General features: G+C 39.3%; 1 protein-coding gene across 9 annotated transcripts in view; it reads right to left on the bottom strand.

Annotated features, from left to right (window-relative positions):
• The window catches only part of LOC127568345 (uncharacterized protein C1orf21-like), a 164,940-nt gene that overhangs the window by 49,738 nt on the left and 101,818 nt on the right, over positions 1-13,384 (bottom strand). The window lies entirely within an intron of this gene.

Genomic DNA, 13,384 nt, shown 5'->3' with positions numbered 1-13,384 from the left:
AATTCCTCACTTACCCTACCCTCTACTCATCGTTACCGCCTAACTCTCACCCCAATTTCTTGCCTCAATCCCCCCCCCCACCCCCTTCAAAAACTCTCTGCATGCCAGCTAAGCTAGAGTAATAAACTCAGATGAATTTTCATCTAACCTTCTTGATGAGAGAGAAACCCCACAGAATGGGTCCAACAATGGCTTAGCATACATTCAATAAACAGCAAAATTGAGCAAGGTGTAATACCAGTGCTACACAGACTTTGGTCTGATTCCCACCAGGTTAACGCTGGTACAGACCACAATGCAAGATGCTATCCTTCTCAACTTAGTTACTGGGGAATCAATACTTTTAAAAAGAAACAATGCTGTTTGTGTGGCTGGAGGAGGTTACAGAGATAGCAAGGGGGAAGATCATGCGACTTGATTAAAGTTAAATGACCGTCTTTTCATTAATCCCTGGTACCAACGTAATAACTTCTCTCCTTTCACAGATGCTGTCCGACCTGAGGGTTCCCAGCAGTCTCTGTTCCTTTGGTCACGATGGTGTCGTCGTCCCCATGTCTCACGGCCACATGTTCAAGGCTCATTCCAGGGACTCGAGTGCAAAATCCAGCCCAACATTTCAGAGTGAACTTTGTCAGGTGGTGCTGCAGCAATCAAAGTTCAAATAGCTCACCAGCGAGAGATTCTTTGAAGTATTATCTCTGCCACAGCCTCCCTCCCTGACTTTTGTTAGAGACGAGCATGTACATGAACTCAAAGTACATTGTTTAAGGTGGACAGAAAGGGAAGGTGTCCAGCTTCCTGGCTGATAAAAAAAATGGAAATTGTTGCTCGTGGAAGAGGCAAACAGGTAGGATTTAAAATACCCGACCTATCTTTTGGAAAAGCCTGGATAAAACAAAACTTGGGGTGCCCCTGAGGAGTGGTCTGGCTGTAAATCCAGCAAACAAGCTGTGCACTGCTGCTTCAGCACGATCAGAATAGAACACAGAACACTACAGCACAGTACAGCCCCTTCGGCCCACAATGTTGTGCCGACATTTTATCCTGCTCTAAGATCTATCTAACCTCACAAGAGATAGCAAAATACTCAGACAGGAAGGCCCAGAGCTGGACTGGCAACAGGGCAAGACAAGACCCCGGTGAGCAACTCGTTGAGATCAGAGGGGCCAAAAACGTACATGGGATGGGTGACGGCCTCAGGCTAGTAAAGCCGGGTGGGGTCATAGCTCAGTCCGTGAGCCAAACCATTCATTAAACATTATTTCATTTGAAAATTCCTTACAGATAGTTGTTGTGCAAAGAGCAGATGGTGGAAAACAAGCTGTGGATTGGACAAGTCAGGCTAGACACACGGTAGACAATGCAGCTTGTCAGGAGATAGCTGTAAATGTGTCATGTCTGATGCAAATATAGCCTGGATGGCTAGTTCATCTCAGGTCTACTTAACCCTGTTCTAGCACTCACCATTGGTGTGTGATATTGTTGGCAGCCACTTGTCAAAAGCTGCCTTCACCCCCACACCCGTCCCATCAGATATTGCGAGGAATGATTCTAAATTGAGAATGACTCTTGTTGGAATTACAATATGCAGAACAACAAAGTAGATTAATGAATGCAGCAGGAGAATACATTTCAACCCAGATAAACCAGCTCCCTCTGTCCCCGATTCCACCATCCTCCCTTACAAACACCCTCCTCCTCTGCCCTGTGAATGTGTTACCATAACAGGATGTGTTAATAGAGACGGCAACCTGCGGAGAATTGGTTCTGTAGCCTTACATGGTAAAAAGCTGCAATGCTATATTTTCTTTTATTATTTATGATTCGCATTCAGCACGACAACAATTCACAACTTTGTAACCCGAGGGGGCAGCCGTCAAAAATATGTACGCCAGATATCCAAATGTGCTCAAATCATTCATGTCCAGTTCAAGGTACCATGTGCATCATCTGGCTACACAACCGTGTAATGATTTTGATTCCAATGAATAAAAATACTAAGTCGATATATTGGGAGTCAAACTCAAGAAACATGGCATAAATTTCTTAGCATCCGAAACCTTTTGTTTGCTATACTAATCATATTTGGCCTAAAACTGGAAGAAGCAAGAAAAACAAATTACACTCAAGTTGAGGCCCAAAACGTTGACTCAATTTTTCTCCCTGTGAATGCTGCATGACCTGCTGAGTGCTTCCAGCATTTCCTATTATTTTCAAAAACATAAATTATTTTATTATTAGCATTCTGCACCTTAGATTTTAGCTGATGTGGTGCTGTGAAATTCATTCTGATACATCATTTTATACTTGCCCTCTAGAAAGGAAAATTTGCTTCCAAATGCAACGTCATCAATGCGAAAGGTTACCCTTTTTTTTCTGTACACATTGCCCAACATGCTGAGTATGTGCAGCAGTCTGAACTCTCTCTCAGACTTCCACCATCTGCAGTATTTTGCTTTTGGAGTGCTCAGTAATGCTTGGACACTTGTATAGAGTAAACAACTAGGTGGGTTCATTGTCATCACACAAGAACACTGCTTAATAAGCAACAAAATCAGAGGCATCGTTTTTTTTTATATATAAAAAAAAGACAGTGACATTTGATAAAATACTTCACCCCTGAGCTAAGTTTGACTCACCCCACTGTTGAAATCCAGTGAACTCAAGGAACTTGTGCTGAAAATCTAGACCTACTTTTCTGCTCAGTACTAAGGGGGTGTTACACTAACAAAAGGTGCTGTGTCTCAGAGGGGATGCACAACTCACATACCCTCTCAGGTCGAATAGATTCTCCCAGTGTCCTGGCCAATGTTCAGTCCCTCAGTTTACACCATTAGATATTTAGACACCTGCCTGTGCTATTTGTGGAACCTATCCCAGCAATACATGCAAACTACCTCAGGATTTTCCTCTCGGCACCAACGTACATGGATCTACATCCCAGTGACAAGCCTTGTCCCTTCGCACAATTAATAACACGGACCAAAGCTCTTTTTTCTCTCCTTTCAGCATCCAATAGAAAACTTTTTTTGTTGCACAATATTTACATGATTCAACACCTGCAAATGTGCTGAAGAATATCAACATTTTACTTTGCACATATTATGTTCTATTTCAACAGCTCAATATTTAAATCTGCCTTTGCATCCAATGCCACCCACTTACATCTCATTCTAAATCTATCCAATTTAATTACACATCTACATTTTGTTAAAATGCACAGGCCACCTTGGATTAAAATGCCCGAGGGATAAAAACACAAGTTGGAAGACGTGCAGTGATATTTAAAATGAGATTTGACTGGATAATCATGTAGTATGATGTATATAGAAAAAAAGCTTATTTAGTGTTTGGTAACAAAGTAAAAAGATTATATTTGCAACTTCCCAACTATAGATTCAACACACTGAATCCTGTAACACTGTTGAAGGTTTATACCTGCAGTTTATCATGTAGCAGGTACTTGGCAAACAGGATTAAAGCACATCCTGTACTAACAGTACTTAAAATGCAGGAGGAAGGGTACCTTGGTATCACGTTCCTGTAGTCAAATGGCACAAGTTTCACATGGGAGCAATCCTCTCAAGCGAGTTCAAATGCCAGCCCAGAATAATGACTACAAAATTCAGATTGACCTTCTGCAACGCAACTGCGGGGGCAGTCTGCTCTTAGGAGATTTAATTTTATGGTTCAGACTTTAATCCAGAGCCCCACTGAACCTCAGAGGGAAACAAAAATATTCAGGCACTATTTAATGCAGAAGCAAGGGATTCCAAATCTTATTGCACATACTTAATCTGAAGGACCTGATCTCTTAATGATTGAATGCTTCCAATGGGAATACATTAAACAGCATTAAATAACAGGAGGTGCCTATAACAAGATGGCATAGGTTAAGGTAAGGGGAGATTTAGCAGGGATTTGAGGAAGAAATTTCTTGCCTAATATCTTTCACTTGCCCAACAGCTGAAATAGATTGTCTGGGCATTTATCTCAGTGCTATTCTCAGTAACACGTTATGGGCAAAATGACTGCTATACTTCTTTCATTCAAGGAAAAATAATAATTTAAAAGTACTTTATGGGTTATGCTGTACTGTACTTGGGGACACCTGGAGGGTCTGTAGCAATGCTAAGTTTTTCTTTATGAGTAGCCTAAAGAAAGTGAACATTAATTATCCATGACATCTCAGCCTAAAACTTATTTTTTTCCTCACAAAAATCAAGAATCATCTTTGAGAACTTAAGAGCTTTATAAAATTGCATGTTTCTTTAATAATTTTTTGACTATTATGAACAAATCAGCAAGGTAGGAGTAGCTGGATCCACAATTTGCTAGTTTTAAATCGACAAGAATTTAAAATATTTATGTGCTTTAGTCTTTTTTCCCCCCCCAAGATGAAGAATTGCCAAGAGAATTTTGTTTTTGAAGTTGGATGTATAAATTGTTACACATCTATACAGAATCTTTTCTTTATTACAATGTCATTGATATTAAAACATAAATTTCCCAAGAAAGATATCTATGCTCCCCTATGGTATCATCAGCAATAATCCAATTTTTAGATCTTCTACTTGATGAATCGCATCTCCCAAGAAGGGCACATATCAAACTTTTATCTTTGAACATAAATGACATGCAACACTACCAAAATAATAACCGACTGCAATCCAGGCATGGATCAAAACTTGCCAAAAGCCAACCATTTTTAACAAAGTGATGCTGTATTCACAGCTCTCAATGTTCAACCTTCTCCATGGGCTGAATCTTGGGTTGATGCCTCAATCCCTGAGCATCTTAAGTCACAATAACTAATTACATAGTTCACGTTCAATTCCACAAATCCTATTCCACAGAATATATTATTAGATCAAAGAGCTTTGAGCTCTTACCAGGCCAAGCATTTTCAAGCAGGAAATATGACATTATAGAATACTACAGAAAGGTTCTGTATGCGAAAGAAAGAAATGTGTCATGCTTCTGATCAGTAGATTTTGATATGTTATAGAGTCAGAGTCATACAGCACAGAAACAGGCCCTTCAGCCCACTGTGTCCATGCTGGCCATCAAACATCTATGGAGACCGATTCCATTTTTCAACACTCAGCCTACAGCCTTCCACATCATAGTGTTTCAAATGCTCATCTAAATGCTTCCTAAATATTGCAAGAATAACTGCCTCCACCACCCGCTTGGGCAGCGAGTTCCTAATTCCAACTGTGCTCTCGCCGAAAACATTCTTCCTCAAATCCCCTGCCCCTTACCTTAACCCATATCCTCTGGTTATAGACACCTCTGTTATATAAATGCTGAATAATGTATTCCCACTGGAAACATTCAACCCTTCGGTATTTAAGGGATACAGTCCTTAAAATTAATCTCATGCACGGTAGGTACAATGCCATTTGGATTTGGAACCCCTAGCCCTGTCCATCATCTGAAAAGCACATAAATAGACTGGAACTAACCTTTTCTGTAACATGATTCCTACGTGCCAGAAATTAGTTCTCAGACATCTGCTCTAAATGTATAACATGGGGTAGTGGCTGGGGGTTGGATTCCACTACTGAAGTTTGATTCCATTGGCTTAAGTGTTTTGCTTCTATGTTCTTTCTCTTCAAATGTATTTCAATTTCTCTTCCGTCTCATATTACATCCTTGGTCCTTCTTAAAAAAAACTTTTTGAGACCTGATAATTAAATGTGGTAAATGAGACTGCACTAAGGTCTACTGCCGGTGAAGCCAAATGACATGGCCAGATCTAAAGGATAAAGAATACTGAACAGATCAGTGAACTTAATGGCTCACACTGCATTAAAACGAAATGAAAAAAGTTCATTTTGTCAAATTGAGAACACAAATAGTTTCCTCTGCTTTATATCTGAAGGAGAGACTCTATGTACCAATTAAAATCCATCTGTAAATTGGAAGTTGAACCACAATGATCTAACCAGTACCATTTTAGAAGCTTGTTTATTGCATTCTATCTTTAAGTAGAACTATTATACACATATCAAGCTGGTAAAGCACGCATAGAAACCAGGCTTTAAACATCACGAGGTTACACTCTGTTATAATTGGGCAAATTTGAATAGGACAATCTCTAAGCATAAGTAGGACAGAAACTATGATGGCGGGTCAAACCACCCAAAATAGAGACAGATAAGCTTAACTAAATATAACCAGTTTAGGGAAGCTATGGTAAGATGCTGAGCAATAGATATATACTTCCAACACCTCCTGAGATTGTTCAGCTCATTTTCTGTTTGCTATTTAAAAAAATGGAATTATGCCAATACCCTCTAATGTTGCATGGCACTCTTAGTTCTTCAGCTCAGGTTGCTGCCACCACCAGTAAAAGCCTTCTAATAAGAGGTACTTGACCTCAGAGTTTTCACTTGTTCTCTCTAAATACAATAGAGGTTGCAAAGGACAAAGGCTTTAACTGTGCTGCTGCATGTTTTCTCTTGCAGTTTGAATGGTGTTTAATAAGGTGGCTCATGTTTTACTTCAAGTCTACAGACCTACTCTAATTAGTGGTGAAATATAGCAAAGCAGAACATGTGTGGCATTGGGGATTTGGGAAGCAGCAGGCGATCTGGGGGAAGAATGTTGAAATAAAAGGGCCAGAATACTGGGGTAATGGTTTGTTATTATTGCAATATATCACAAATACATATTCAAGGAAGGCATTATCCCAGAGACCCACTCAGGAGGTTTGCCCAACAAACAAAGTCTGATCATTAATCAGTAACTAGTGATAAACTGGAATAAGAGATTAAAAAAATGAAATGTGAAACATTTATTTTGATTCAATCTCTAAATTGTGAAATGAATGTAGTTCACAAACAATATCATACAGCAGACAGGAAACATGCAATTACATTGGATAAAAGCACGTGACAGATCATTTAAAGAGAAGCCATCCTCATTTTAATAAAATTAGGCAATGGCTTTCTACTTTCACCTTGACCTGCTTCTGTAACAATAAGAGAGAGGAATTCCACTCCACTGAAAGGACATTTCATATTTTAACTGATGCAAGAATGCTTTATTCAATTCCTTAAGAATGTTGTTCCTCATAATTGAGCAGAGCAAACCACTTGCCTTTTCTGTACTTGTAAAACCCCTCTGGATGCCCAAAGCCTTCAGCAATACACTGGAGTAATTGTAGATACTGTACTTTCCCAACCAAATTAAGATCCTGGACAAAAGAAATTCCTTAGTTCTCCTCATTTCTTGCCATAGCTTCAGCTGAATGTTAACTGGACTCTAGGCAATGGCCTTCAGTTACTCTCTCGAGTTCTGATCACCTGAAATTTTGACAATCATTTGAAAGTAAGACCAGGAGAAAATTCAAAGAACAGATACAAAGGGACTTGGGAGTACTCATGCAGGATACCCTAAAGGTTAACCACCAGGTCAGATCGGCGGTAAAGAAAGCGAATGCTATGTTGGCATTCATTTCGAGAGGTATAGTGTATAAAAGTATAAAAATATGGTGCATAAAAGATGAGGGTCTATGGAGCACTGGTGAGGCCTCATTTGGAATACTGTGTCCAGTTTTGGGCCCCTTATCTTAGGAAGGATATACTGATGTTGGAGAGGGTTCAGAAGAGATTTACGAGGATGATTCCCGGAATGAAAGGGCTTACTTATGATGAACGTTTGTCAGCTCTTGGACTGTACTCACTGGAGTACAGAAGAATGAGAGGGGACCTCATAGAAACATTTAGAATGTTGAAAGGACTGGACAGAGTAGATGTGGCCAAGCTGTTTCCCTTGGTGGCTGAGTCCAGGACCAGAGGGCACAATCTTAGAATTAGAGGGTACCGGTTTAAAACAGAAATGAGGAGAAATTTCTTTAGCCAGAGGGTAGTGAAATTATGGAATTCTTTGCCATGTACAGCTGTGGAGGCCCAATCATTGGGGGCGTTTAAGGAAGAGATTGATAGGTATCTAATTAGTCACGGTATCAAGGAATATGGGGATAAGGCCGGAATTTGGGGCTAGATAGGAATAGTTTTTAGTTTAGCTTATGGAGCAGACTCGATGGGCCGAATGGCCTACTTCTGCTCCTTTGTTGTGATCAGGCAGAATTTTTGTTTTATTCCAAAACTAAAATATTAGCATTTAAACAGTTGATTGGAACATCCAAAAAGACAGTCATTACAGTTAACATCAAGAGATAGTGCTGTCATATTGTTTAACTCCTGGCAGCCAGTAATAATGTGAGACAACAAAAAGTATAACATATTTTCCCCATCACTTTTAGAATGCAAGATCTGTGACATTTGACAACAAATGGATTGACGGAAGAGAAAAGTTTATGACCTCATGGGGAAATCGCTAGGTCTCAAAGAAAATGTCCATACTGCATGTGGATAGGAAAAGGATATTCCATGAAAATGATCACCTGCTCTACTATTCTAAACAGAAATCTTTTGTCTTAGGCACATGTTTTAAAACTTGGTTACAGAAAAACTAAATTTGAATGCTAAAATCCTCTACATGCAGTAAAGCTCCAACAATTTGGCACCCAATTGTTCATAAATCCTGTCAATGGCACACGTAGTTCAATGTGTGCTGATTTCTGTCATCTCTTTAACCTCATCGGGGCTCTGGTTCTCGTGCCTGCTTGAACCCCATCTGGTTCTCTTTCCCATGCTCCCTTGAAACTTAGCAGGTTCACTGGAAAATGTAATGTACTACTGTACTAGGTAACATCTTTAAAAAAAAGTTAACTACAGTGTTGGAGTATTAATTCGAACTACATCCAAAAGTCGGGAAAATCCAGTCTCGAGTGTGCCAATTAATGGAATTTTACTTAGTGTTAAGTGTTAAACTTAAGTGTTAAGTACTTAAGTGTTAAAATAGCTTTTTGACAACAAACAGCTAACTCAGTAACAAATTATTAACAGATAAAAATTAGTTCCGAAAGGAATTTCAAACCAATTTTCTTGGTTTATTAAACAGAAATTGTCAACTCTTTGCAGCTTTCAAAACATAAAATATTTATCTCACCAAACGTAGGGTGGTTCTAATTCACTGAAATCTTTAAACAAGTTGTTGCAAGCTTGTAATTGTGCATGAATTGTACTACAGCACCCAAGCATAAGATCACTATTGTGTTTGGCCCTGGCACACACAGGTAAGTATGGCAGCAAGTTTAACAGTGCAATTAAGGTTTAACACCCCAAGTCAGGAGAATAATGCTTTCATCAAGATGCTGCCAATTCATACTTTACTAGAATTTGAACATAAATGATGACAAAAGTAAGATAGAAGATACCAAAGTTGACTTCAAACCACAAAAAGAGATGCATCAAATCTGAAGAGCTCTAAAAAGTGTCCTGCATCACGTCTTTCTCTCTGATCCGTGCTCTTGTACAATCCAAATGCTTATCCCCAAATGTTTTTACTCAATAAATGTGCAGCCCGTCAGTTATTATTGACCAAGCAACTTCACCGTTTAGATTCCTCCAACTGAACCTTCTACATCATTAAGTTCATACAATCTGTGCAAGTCAAGTCTTTCCACTGATCCCTTTGCCCCATTAATGCACCTCTGCCCTCAAGTGCCAATGATCTAAACTCTGGGATTTCTTTCCTCAACCTCCCTAGCACTCTTCTTTGGAGTTGCTCCTTCAAATCTACTTCCATGACTGTATTGTGGAGGGTCGTGGCTGTCACATGACAGCATTGCCCACTACCTCGTCAGAAGACACACAACTGCCAATCAAAGTTTGGCTCCGCCCCACCCATCAGCACACACCTGACCATTGGCCCCCTGTAAATTACCTGGGCTGGACCCCCAGTCCTCCAGCACTATAAAAGGCACCACGTTTGCTCAGCTCATTCTCTTTGCCATCTTCGAAGGACCATCCTGTTTCACTCCAGGCCAAGTACCGTGGAACGGTGCTGGAGAAATCGTTGGTGAGCTGTGCACTGTTAAAGGGTTGGGAGCATTTTAGTTAGTGTCGCTAGTAGCATAGAGCCATGCCTGCACTGAGTCAAGGGGTGGCAGGTATTGGATTGTTTTTCCTTGATTGTATGTACCTAGTTCGTTGTGTATGTGTGTGTGTATTTTATCCCCAGTACGATTTTCCCACACTCGCTATAAACTGTGCGCGTGTTATTCCCGTTACCATTTTCCCACGCTCGTCTTTTGTAAATAAAATCATTTACTGCCAGACTGTGTTCGGAGTCCTTGCTTTTGAGATCCATCAAATCTGTTTTCTCACACACAACAATGACCAAGTCTTTGTTCACCAGTTCTCACCAATAACAATGTTGTGAAGCACCTTGTGATTTTTCTCCCCCCCATGTTAAGGCACCACATAAATGCAAATTGTGTAGCTGTTGTGATAGATGCTGTGTGGCTGGGCAAGGGGTATTGGGTGGGAGAGGATGGAGGTGGGTTGGCAAGAAGAGCTAACAGAAGCAATGTTTCTCAGATTTTGCCAGTGTCGTGCACATATTCCTTCCCTCACTCCCAAAATAAACACGCTTATCCTGAAAGCCTAAACTTTACTTTGCCCTGGAAATTAATCTAACTAGCTCATGGTCATCAAGCTTAGCTCAAAACGGGAATTACCTTATCAGTCTCTATTTCCTTGCCACATATCCTCAGAAACTAGAAACCCATAACAATTTTTGTAAGACATCCGATTTCTCTTTTCATTGCCTTTATATCTCTACTTATCCAGTCAGGTCCTGGCACCACCTTTGTTCAATCTAACCACTTTATCCAAGACTTCCCTTTAATTCATCTCAACCATTTCAGATTTCATCTCCTACACCCTTTGAAACTTAAAGGTGTCACATTTTCTGATTATTAGATACAATAGGAACAGTTAAGCTAGGCTGCACACTCATTCAGCGTCATCTATCCCAATACACTTTCCTGGATTCCAATGGTTTGTGGAAACATGTTTTGATCTTTGACTGTATGGCAGTGAAGTACAAAACTCTACTCATCTTTGAATAATAAATTTTGCATGTCAATCCAAAGATCAACCTCTTATTCCAAGCTATGGCTCCTAGTTCCAAAGTTCCCAGGCAGCGCAATCACCCTTCCAAATACTATACAGTCAAGCCCCTTAATAATATTGTCGAGATCACTCCTCAGACTTCTAAACTCAGTAGAGATTGTATAGTTAAACTACTCAAGCTCTTTTTTACAGTACCCTCAACCCAGAAATCCAAATGGTGAATATTCGTTGCACACCCTTCCAATGCAAGTCCTTACTTCCTCAGTTAAGATGACTTAAAGTTCATAAAACACTCTTGAATGGTCTGATCCAGGCCCAACATAATTGTAGTAGTTATTTTGTATCCTAATTGTTTCATTAAAACAAAGGCCCTTCCAATTTTCTCCTTTGTTTGAGCTATGGTATCTTTCAGTGGTGTAGTCACAAAGACACCCAGATATTTCCTTGAACCAACTGCACTCCTGGTACCAAATGCATGCAGTTTCCCAGCAGTTACACCACGAAATGCACCTGCCTAATCAGTGTCAAGTTAGATTTAGTGTTGCTTCAGCATCTCTATTCATTTCAATGGAAAGGAAACTTCATATACTTAACGTACCTCAACGCACTGTGTAATGAACTGATCTGTATGAATGGTATGCAAGACAGATTTTCCCACTGTACCTTGGTACAAGTGACAATAACGAATGAAATACCAATTTTCAGCAATGTAATTTTTTTTTTAAAGTTTTTTTTGGGTAGATTTTGCATTGTCAGAGATATTAACAACCATTCAAGACATCTGATGGCTTTGACAGCCACTTCACCACGGGAGCGCAGTTTGAATGGCTGTCCAAGCACTTCTGTGCTACTTACAGTCAGAAAGTTGCAAACTGTGCATCAAGATGGAGCGGACTTCATCCAGGAAGTTTCTACTGAGAGAAACCACTCAAGGTAACAGTGGTGAGTGTGGGGAGCTGTCCACTTCCAGGAAATTCTATGCTTATTTTTACTTAAATTGCTTGACACTATTTATATCTTCTAATCTAATTTCCACATCTACATTAACCAACACAGTATATTCCTTTATCGTTTTGTTCATATTTAAGGTCCCCACTTCAGCTCTAAACCACTTAAAATCAAACTAAGATTCTTTGATATGATCACTCTTCCTTGGAGACCCTTTAAACGACAATAGCACAAAGCATTTTAGTAAATTCCTTGATATAAAGATCAACAAATGGTCTTGAATTTACCCAAAAATTCTTCCTCCACACACCTTATTATTTTGCAAATTTAGTCCAGCCAGATACTTACAGTCTCAAGAGCACTTTATTACTCTTGTTTTACAGTTTTAATTTGCAGAATTACATGCTGTGCAACACCATAACTATTGTTAACAGAGTTTTAAGCTACATGCATCCACCTTTGTTTTTAGAGCACTGATCCTCTATCTTAATTTTCCAGGCCAAGATCCTTTCTATTACATTATTTATCAGGTTCTCATCCAACTCCTTATCCTCTATTTATCCTGTTCCTTCCAAAGATAGAAAATCTTTGAATACTTTGTACCTACACTTGGTCATTCAACAACTACAGCTTTATAACTGCTATTAGATCAAACCCATTTACTTCCACAAGTACTATTAATTGATCACTTTTAAAGAAATTCTCTTTAAGGTTATTCGCTTATTTTCATTATTCATATTTTATGACTTTCATGGTGCTCAAAGCTCCATCCCCAATTTTAACTGGGGTCTAACCTCCGACTTCAAGGAGTAGTTTTCTTCTTTGTAATGGAGTACATTTATTCCATACTTTTGACCTACTCTCCTTCCATGTCCCTTCAGTTAGCAACTCTGTCTCAAGAACATCCCCTGTTCTTCCCCAACCTCCTCTCCCCCATAGTTACATTGCCTTAAACCCTACTTTGTTGTGCTTTACTAATACAACATGCTTATTCACATTCAATTCATTGATTCTGTTCTTCTGCCACTTTAGTATACTATGGGAGGAAAGCGCAATGCAGGTCGAGGAAATCTTTGTTCCCCATATTAATTAATGTAGATAACAAAAATCGCTCAGAACAATAATTGCTACTCTAACTCATCTCTAATCTCATTTCAGACTTCCCCTTCCATCTCCTATTTCTAATTTAGGACGCTTTCTAATTTAATAATTTTGATCTATTTGCAACTATTTTTATCCTACTGTAAACCCTCTCTGCAATCAGTATTCCCATTTCATCAAAGCCACTATTCTAACTCGTCCTTTTTTCTCCAAAACACCCTGTATAATAACAACTTTCCATTCATTACAATTTGCCCTAAAAATTATAGATTTTCCAAAGAAAGGATACAAGGAGGTGTCTTGCAACTTAATTTGGAAGTAGAAATTGTCATTTCACATTT

This window comes from Pristis pectinata, chromosome 3 (genome assembly GCF_009764475.1).
Source record: "Pristis pectinata isolate sPriPec2 chromosome 3, sPriPec2.1.pri, whole genome shotgun sequence".
In the NCBI taxonomy this organism is placed as follows: Eukaryota; Metazoa; Chordata; class Chondrichthyes; order Rhinopristiformes; family Pristidae; genus Pristis; species Pristis pectinata.
This window is presented reverse-complemented; position numbering and strand designations above follow the sequence as displayed.